This window comes from Macrosteles quadrilineatus, unplaced genomic scaffold (genome assembly GCF_028750875.1).
Source record: "Macrosteles quadrilineatus isolate MER2022 unplaced genomic scaffold, UCM_ALF_1.0 Scaffold_3__2_contigs__length_128488019, whole genome shotgun sequence".
Lineage (NCBI taxonomy): Eukaryota > Metazoa > Arthropoda > Insecta > Hemiptera > Cicadellidae > Macrosteles > Macrosteles quadrilineatus.
In genome coordinates, this window is record NW_026542596.1 from 76,939,101 (window position 1) to 76,949,600 (window position 10,500).

Below are 10,500 nucleotides of genomic sequence, written 5' to 3' on the forward strand. Positions count from 1 at the left end.
ATTGCCATTTTCCTACGTAGTCCCCACGAATACTAGAAAAATACGTAATCGTGGTAGTCCCTTATTACCTTTCGTTACTATTTTTTTTTTCAGTTTTATTATCCATCTTTTATTTTATTTACATTGCTATTGTTTACTTTACGTATATACTATACCATCTATTTGTCTAAATATTTATCTTAAAGTACAACAAATGCACCTAATAACACTTTTAATAGTATATTTACACTTATACTGTTGACTCACAATACGGTACATACATATAAAAATGGTAAAGATGGTGATCATGAACTTATTTAAATATTTCTTCAATGCATTTCAAATATATTTTTAAGATATTTGGAGGTTTTGTAATTGGTAATCTATTACTTTCGAGCATACTTTTAGTTTTGAAGATGTGTTAAAATTGATTTATTGTTTCTTATATTTTATTTTAATGGTCCAATAATTCTAAGTCTTAGCTAGCATATAGATTAGTCTATAGATAAGCATGAATTAATGTAATTAATTCATAAGTAAGTATTATATTGATATAAATAAACTCAAATTCCATATACTGTCTGATTACGCAATTTTTGTAATTATTTAATATTTTCTATATACTGTATTACAATTTTAATTTTTGTTTTTAGTATTTCTTAGAATTGTTAGTTATTTCGTCTACTTTACTAAGCTTTTTGGGAACTAGACGTTATTGGAATTAACAAGTTTACTAAAATTAAAAACATTCCCATCAAAATAAAAAGTATTTTCAAAAGGTTTTTAAATAGTGGGCCATAAAAATTAACCAATAAATAATTATCGCAACATTGTATTTTAAAATATATATTCTACTATGAAACAGTAATATAATGCAAACTATTGTATATTTTACAAAACTTTAATTTGTTCAGTTCTTTACAGGCTATAAGGTAGAAGCGCCCGACTTTTCAAGAATGCAATATGGGTACAAGGCTAGCTTAGCCGCCACCCCGCACTGTACGGGAATACTGTAAACTGAACAAAAGCATTCCTAGGACTTCATTGCAAATCAAATTTACATATTTTAAATCAGTATATATACAAAACCTCCATTGAGATTATTTCTAGCAATCATCCTTTATTGAAAAAAATATTTTCCCAAAGTATTATGAAATATTTCTCTGTGCTTATTTGTATTACAGCACTGTTCGTAGTATCCAATATTATTCTTTCAAGTACATCGTATATTCAATTTGATATCTGTCACCGTGGATATGTGTATGTAAAATGTGGATTTAAAACTCATATTATTAACATATTGTTATTCATGTGGGGGATATAACAATAAGTCTCTTACTATGAAAACTTTGGAAATTCTCATAGTTTAAAGTGTTTGCGTCAGGGGAGGGTAATTTTTATCAACTTTGCAAACCTGTAAAAAACATGTAAATATTTTAATATTATGAGGATATGTTGAAAATACAAATATTAATTAATTGATTTTGTTTAAGACAAAGCAGACTCATTAAGATGTACCTAACATTAAAAAATATCCCAACGGCATTTACAAAATAGCAATGTTTCTGATTTATGATTAACATTTTATTTCGACTATAAATTATCAACACAAGAAGTTAAAGAATACATGAGAGTATTAGGATACCGTACAATAAAAGGTGTTCTATCATCACTTTAAATTCCCTCGCCGCAGCTAACCTGCAGACGAATTTCCATTTACCTGGCTGTATTTCTACTCAAATATTGCCTAAAAATTGTCAGATTTGTTACCTGTTTAAATAACATTAATTTTAATGAGTACCTAGATTTGCTGCTACATGGAAGGTATGGAGGTGTGTTTTTTTATTGAAATAGTGAAAGCTTAGTATGAAATAAACAAATTTGCGAAATTTGATCAAAATATATCGATAAACAAGCAAACTACAACAGTTTATTTATCCATAAGAATAAACTGAGAATTTTAAATTTAAAGTTTTTTTTATTATCCCCTTAATTGTTGGACAGACAACAACGCACAACTTTTTTTCTTTTTTAAACTCTACAAAATGGTCTGGAAAGAAATTGTGAAATGTTATGTTTTTAGAGTAAAAAATGGGAAAAACAAATTTTCATCCCATAAAACCCCCCAAAACCCCCCGTTCCCATAGTCCGATCATGCTGGTTCGTGAACTCGTTGGAATAAACGTACAAGGTTTACACGTTTGTACCAAATTTCATCAAAATCGGATAATTTTTGCTCGAGTTATCGCGATAAATCGGTCTATGTCTTACAATGAGACCTACGGTAATAGCTTTTTTTCTTATCTGGGAAATTCGCTAAAATTACACTTACAATGTAATTATTTACAACTGGCAGGATAGATACTAAATTAGCTATAGATTTTGACTTCTACCATAATATTGATAGTCATAATATCATACGCAATATCATAAAACATAAATACAGTACAAATATTACTAAAAACATAAGGCAAACCATTACTCAGCCCTTTAATTCCACCATCGCTTCTTTGAAAACGTAATTTAAGCCAGTAAAAGCCATGAATGGACACAATTAGCAGGTAAGCTATATCAGGACGTTGGCAGGAAATACGGGTGCTATCTACATGTTTGTGTGAAAGCCTACAACACTTTTGCTATTTAGGGAAACAGCTGTCTTGTACTTCAGTTTCGGTCCAACTGACGTATTTCCTGCGCAACTTTTCAACCGAATCTGAGTTCAAATTGTGATTCGATGTTTCTAACGTATCTGATTCGGAATTAATTAGCACCATTGTAACGTTAGCAAGCTGAGATTGTGTGGGAAATTGCGATTTTAGCATTGATTTTTGTGGTGTTTGGAAAATTATGTATAGTGAATTAGGGTAATAAGATTAGTGAGTATGTGAGGTGTAAAGTTAACTTTGATCGAGTTTAAAAATTTGTTGTAATAATACGGTATAATAAATTATCTGATTGGGATCCGATCATCATCATAACACAATATATAATTCACGTAGGCAGCTAAAAACAGTAAATGTAATTTTTGGTATTAAGTAAAAAATAAAAAAAATAAAATTACTGCACATCAATTGTGAATGAAACTGCTTGATAGGCTGATAACAAATACACACAAAACGAATGTAAGAATGTAAGTGAAGTTAGAGGTTAGAGTGATCTTGTGAGTGAGGAGATCCGAGTTAGTGAGTGAGTGAGTAAGTTTAGTTTGGAAATATAGTTCGTAGAAATTAACTTCAACATCTAATAAGGTACCTTCGATCAATCAAGAAACATTGCAAGAGTTTAAGTGAAGTTAGAGTGATATTCCTAGTGAGTGAGGAGTGATTGATTGATTGAGTGAGTGAGTGAGTAGTAGTAAGTTAATTGGAAACCTCATTTGTAGAAACCAACTTAAACTGTTAGTAACTGATATTTTGATAAATCAAGTAACATTGCAAGGGGGTAATGTTAGAGTGATATTCCTAGTGAGCGTGGAGTGGCGAGTGAGTGAGTGAGTGAGTGAGTGAAAAGTAAGTAATTTGGATAACCTACTTAGCTTGTAAAAATCAAGTTAAACATTAATTAACTGATGTTTTTATCAATCAAGTAACATTGTAAGAGTGTAAGTGAAGTTAGAGTGATATTGTAGTGAGTGAGGAGCGGCGAGTGAGTGAGTGGCCAGTAACGGTACGCCCGGTCTATTATGACGAGAGTTCAACGTCTTCTCAACACACCAATCTCAGACAGTCACGGACCTTGTCATCACCACGTCACTTATCTGTCATTTACATCATTGCAGTAATCATATTTCGCACTGAGAAATATATAGTGAACATTTATATAGCTAAATTAATAATATTTAGCACCAATCTGTAATTTTAAATACTACAACAACAACGCATAGCGAGCATGTATTTGCATTACGAAATAAGCGTATTTATCGTGTATTTTATACAATCATAGTTTATCACTTAACTTATAAAATGTCATATCACAAAGATTATTTACATTATCGTTAGTTTAATTAACAAATACATTAATTGACCTCATGCTGATATTTTGTACCTATCTGTCAGTGACAGCAATGTGAATCAACCATTCATATTTTGTTTATGTTAATTTTACAAATATATTATTGACGCCTCCAAAATTATCGTTAGAAATTCATGACACTAAAATATTCATTTTTTTTTCAATTGTAATTCACAAAATGAGAACAACCATACAATATTTATTATGGCAAATTCTACATTGTCATTTATACCACAAAGAAAGCCATGTTTTCCCGTTAACTCCTTTTAAATTATTACGAAAATGTAATTTTGCACTCATACCTCATTATTTGTAATACCTCAATCATATCTATCATGTTTATGTATATGATTTATGTATCTTCAGCAATATGTTTTTGATATGTTATGTGTTTATTGCCTATTCATTATTCGTAACACATTATTTGAATGTGTCATAACAAAAATCATACTAAATCCCTTGAATGTATTTGTACCAATTTCCTCGTTCTTGGAGGAAAACAAATAATATTTATGCAAAAACCCGATGAGTCGAAAGGCGAATTCATTTGGGTATTTATATTCAATAGACTAAAAATAAAGTATAACAGCCTCAAAATATTAATATTATAGCAAGTTATAAATAAATAGCATCCATGTGTTTACATATAAGCACTATCCCCTCTACAGAGTTTAATGTAATGCAGAAAGTCATTGGTCTTGCCATTTGTCATACGACTGTTAAACAGAATACAGATTAGTTTATTTTCAAGGGAAATCTCATTAAAATATCATCCTCAAGCCCTTTAAACCCGGAGTAAAATCCTTAAATAGTTCTCTGAAGAGATACGAGAAAAGAGAGATGACAAAAGATTTAAGTTGCTTCTCAAATGATTTTTGGTTGCCAACGAATTTTACACTGGGTGAGATCCTTAATACCAATGAATATACTAAGATGCAAGATCAGCTGATTTGGGTTTCTGGATCCATTTAAGTACCAAACTACCATTGATTTTATGTCTGTATAGATTTTATGTAAGGTTGCTCTCATTAAATGTGCTTCATAGTTTTAAACTATGGATAACATTGTGTAGTAGAGCTGGGTAGCTCAGTGGTTGTAGTGCTCGCCTGGTAAACAAAAGGTCACCGGTTCGATCCTGAGAAAAGTGTATAGAATTTTGATGGTTCAAAACTGGACCGAGCTGTCCTTGATCATTTGGCTTTCAGTAATGGTCCTGACTAACGAAACAGCTGATCTTGGCGAGTAACAAAGCTACTCAAGGCATTACACTTTCTACACTCATCCTTCACTCATATTTCGGTTAAAATACTCACATTGCGTCCTCATCTCAAATGAATACGAATACACATTGTTTATACGTGAAGTTTATACAAATAGTAAGTATATGCTGTATTTGAATATCAAGCCACCACCATGCAGTTGGTAACACGGTAGCCCAAGGTGTAGACATGGACTCTCGGCGCCACCAAATTGGAGGTATCAGGCGTGGAGATGAAAATTCCATTCCTATTAGACAATTTGTTGCGCCACCGTCCATCTACGGAGGTCCGCCATTCCAGACAAGACCTCCGGAATTCGCCTTACTGTTATTTCTCGGTGCGATACTGACTATGGAAACATCAGTGTCCTCTAGTGATCCTTTCAACTGTGGGTTTTATTTTTACAAAATGGCGTGCTAACTTATTTAATATTTTTTTTAGAATGAAAATTAACATCTCATGTATATTAATTAGTTGTGTTTGATCATTTAAAGGGAACTTAGTTCAATGATTCTCTCATTGAAGTGGCATTGTTGAAGTCCAATTCCTCTTTTAATACATTAATTCCTACTACTGCATGGAAATTATCACATTACCATAACTGTAATCAGTACGCAAAATAACCCATTGCCGCTCTAGAGCGAGAATGGATCATTCCCGCACGCTAAATCAGCCGATTTTACAGTTGTTAATTTTAGACCACAGCCGCGGATCCGGTACGTTAGTTAACAACTGATAGGAAATAACATAACCTTTAAAAAGCAAACATAACCTAAATTACATTTTATATTCATCTGAAAAGTAAATATGTGTGTTATTATAAGTTAATTATGGTTGTAGGAAAAGTCGTGTGTGTGTTATGAGCACAAACAGTCATTGCCGCTCTCGAATGTATGACCGCACTTAGCTAAATCTTGGCCTCGGCTACCTACAGTACTCGAGCGGGTATGGCGTACTTTGCGCTATTTATACACAAATAGCTTTTCTATGATGGCTGAGGGATGCGTTAAAGGAGCTATACTTTAACCTGGGTCTTTTTAGTTTGGTTTATTGTCTAAAAAACATATTGTTTTAAAGCAGCAAACTCTGTCAATTAAAGTAAGTTTTTTTTCTATTCTAACTGATTTTAACTGTGTTTTTAAGTTAGTAATTGCGAAGGATAGCTATTTTAATTTCAGTTTATGGACTTTTCTTACGCGAATGTGTTTTATTACAACACGTTTCGGGAGGTAAGGAAACTTGTGATTACTAACAAAAGGCAATCAAACTTTTGTGATTTACAAAGTGGGATTAAGTTATCCAAATTGTTATAACGGAATCGGCAAATTTTGAACAACTGTTTATGACTTTGAACATTATTCTAAGGTCGGAAAAGCGAAATCTTTAAATATTTTAGTAAGCCGGCATAGGAAGCTAGCACGAGCGTTGAATCCCTTCCATCTGGACCTGTTAAACTGAATGCCGGGCAAATGCGGACACGGAATATTGGGGACACATCATTAAAGAGGGCAAAAGCGGACACTATAGATTACTGCTACCTGACAAGGGGTTGACAGGTCTCTGCAAATATTTCAAGGGCGGAACATTGCGGACACATGTATCTACGACGGGGAAAAAGGTGCGAGGGAGGGAGGCCACGGGTATTTGGCAGTTTAAATCTTTATCTTTCTATTTAAATCTAGACTATCCCTATACTATCATACGCGTTACGTTTGTGCTTACAATGTAAAAATGCGCCAAGGATTTCCAAAACTGGAACTAATAGCCTTCAACAAATGTTGTTATTTATTATGAATATTTCGTGGAGTTTACTGTCAATAATTAAATTTTCATTAGAGATCACTTGCCAGATTGACAATGTTTGTTAATTAAATAAAGAATAAAGACGGGGAATGGCTAAGAGAAATTGGTTTTTCTTACTTTATTAGTCCGGCCAAGCTGGTTCGCGATCTCCTTTGAAAAACGTAGATTTTTACACGTTTGTTTCAAATGTTGCCAACATCGTATTTTTCTTACTTGAGTGCTAATGGACGCATGTACAAATATCTCTATATTGCACATTCATATTTGAACGGATAGTTTTTGGCCTTTGGGGAGCTTAAAACAAAAAATAAAATCTGTTTTGGTTTCGGGCCTAGGTCTTGCTATGAGACCTATGTTTAGCGAATTTCCATTTGTGCTATTGGATGTATTATGCCTATCCTGTTGTGCCGCATCACGGCAATAGATTATTCCCTTTAAAACAATTTGCTTTAACAGATTATAGGAATAATAACCGATATGCGTATCCCTTATAAAGAGCACAAGGCCTACCCTTTTGCGTAGTTTTAGCTTCCATACCGAAGGATGCGTACACTGTGACGGTAAGAAGCAAACTGACATCTAATAGTTACCTCCCAACCCAGGCAAACTCGCCCTGTGTATTCTACGTTTGCAAAATTCCAAACAGAAAAATACCAGTAACAACCCAATTTGACAATCGCGCCCCAAGAATTGTTCGTTTGCAAAATTCCAAACAGAAAACTACCAGTGAACTTAATCAATTTACTTAAACCAAATTTTAATAATAACGTATTGATAATATTGTTCAGAAGTGCATTTGATATGTTTCGTTTTAGTTTTACATGTATAATAGGTTTACAAATGTAAACTAATTTCTCTACCATTTTTAATGTTTATTTACATCGACCCCCAATATGTTTGACATTATAAATATCTCTTAAGTTTAATGTATTCTTTAAATAAAAAGACCTATTGTTTGTATTTCAACTACTTATTGAAAGCTGGAATATAAGTTGAACATCATTCTGTTATCGAGTTCTATATGATATTAATAGTTAGAACAAGTGGATAGAGTGTGGTCCATTATCATTTTGTCAATTATTCATTACAAATTATTGTCAATTGATTGTCAAGGCGATAGACACGTCGTACAGTTTTGACAGGCCTACAGGAATGGTATATTACACTACTAGCCCGGTAAATGGTGTTTTACCGTGCAAGCACGACAGTTTGCGGATTTTCACAGGATTTTCGTGCGAGAACAGTGAAGCTTACCGGGGGAGTAACGTACGGTACCTGACATCATACAACACAGAAAAATTAGTATATTTTTAACTCACGAAACAATTTGTTTGGATATAACATAAATTATAACATTTTTATATTTCAGAAAATAAAATAGGCCGTTGAATTTTACTGTTTATTCATCAGCTGACTAAGTGCACGGTAAAAAACTTTTACGCCACACTATACTGGTTTTACGATCTTCCCACACAAGGGTTTAGTCCATATAACAGCTGTTTTCTAATAAAGTAAGAAAACAAATATCTCTTAGCGATTCCTCGTCTTTATTCTTTATTTAATTAACAAACATTGTCAATCTGGCAAGTGATCTCTAATGAAAATTTAATTATTGACAGTAAACTCCACGAAATATTCATAATAAATAACAACATTTGTTGAAGGCTATTAGTTCCAGTTTTGGAAATCCTTGGCGCATTTTTACATTGTAAGCACAAACGTAACGCGTATGATAGTATAGGGATAGTCTAGCTTTAAATAGAAAGATAAAGATTTAAACTGCCAAATACCCGTGGCCTCCCTCCCTCGCACCTTTTTCCCCGTCGTAGATACATGTGTCCGCAATGTTCCGCCCTTGAAATATTTTCAGAGACCTGTCAACCCCTTGTCAGGTAGCAGTAATCTCTAGTGTCCGCTTTTGCCCTCTTTAATGATGTGTCCCCAATATTCCGTGTCCGCATTTGCCCGGACACCGTTAAACTCCGGGAAAGGTACTGGAAAACCCAGATACGTCTGGTTTTTAAACTGTAAGATTTCAGCTACATTTTCTAATGGTTGCAGTATTAATAATAGTCAATGTCGTTAAGTTGACCGAATCAAAATCGATAATTGTCAGCCTAAATTAATATTTTAAGAAATATATTTTGTCAAGGTCAAAAGATTGTGGGACTATCTTAATCCTCCTTCCTTTTTCGCGAATTTCCCATATAAGCTATTGCCGTAGGTCTCATGCTAAGATCTGGACCCGGGACCGATTTATTTTTCTGATTTTGATTAAATTTGGTACTTAAGTGTAAACCTACCTTTATTCGAACGAGTTCGCAAACCAGCATGATCGGACTATAGTATATAGTATTTAGTAATGTATACTGTATACAGTTATACAGCATATGTGATAAGGGGCCCAGCCCGCCATGGTAGGTGGTGGGTAGTTGTGTTAGTGTAGGTGGGGGACTTGATGACGTAAGCGTCTCTCTAGGCCAATGTCTCTGTCACAGTCAAGGAGGCCTCCTATAGTCTGGAATGTTGTTTAGTTTCTCTTCTGACTGTTACTCCTACAATATTATGATTCTCACTCACTGTTTCATTTTACATACACGCATGTAGGAATGCATAATATTGGACAACGTCCCGCAGTGCCGAGTGAAAATCGGATAAATTTAACGATTCTGGAAAGATTTGAACATGTTTGTTGTTTCCCCATTAAGTGCTCAATGTTATTGCACAACTACTGCCAAGCAGCTGTTATACGTGTACCTCTTCATACAGTCCCTTAAGTCCTGATCTTATTGAAGAAAATAAATCTGTTAATGCAAAAATAATGATCAGTACCAGCTTACTCATAATTTCTCCCATTAGCTTGTCAAAACTTTTTTTATGGGTATGTGGTGGGAGTAACTATGATATTTAATTGTTAAAATAACAAAAATCACTATTACATTTAAATTGTAATTTTTACAGCATTTAGGGTTGAAGTTTTGTTTGGGGTTAAAAGGCTCATAACTTATTAAATTTTAATCTAAATCGTTTGAACTGTTTTTTAAGAATCCTCTTTTTTCGATATTTTATGGGCTTTTATAAAAAAATCACCATTGAAAATATAAATTTTAAAAATGAAAAAAAAAACTATTTATCACGTTTTGCACTCTGTGGCAATGTGTTGAATTCGAGCTCAACAGTTTTGGTAGTTGCAAAACTCATGCTCATTTTTCATCTTACGTTTTTGTTTATGGATAAGTAATATTTATTTGACATAGTACAAGTAGTTTTCAATTCAACTGAATATATTCATATTCGAAAACCGGCTAAATCTTTAATACAGGGATGGATTCTCTTGTTGTATCCACAGGCAAAGATTGGTCCCTCTACATATCCCTGTTCCTTTTAGTACCATCTTTGGCTATCAATTCAAGTAGACATTCCATCCCCATGTTAAATTTGTAGCCAG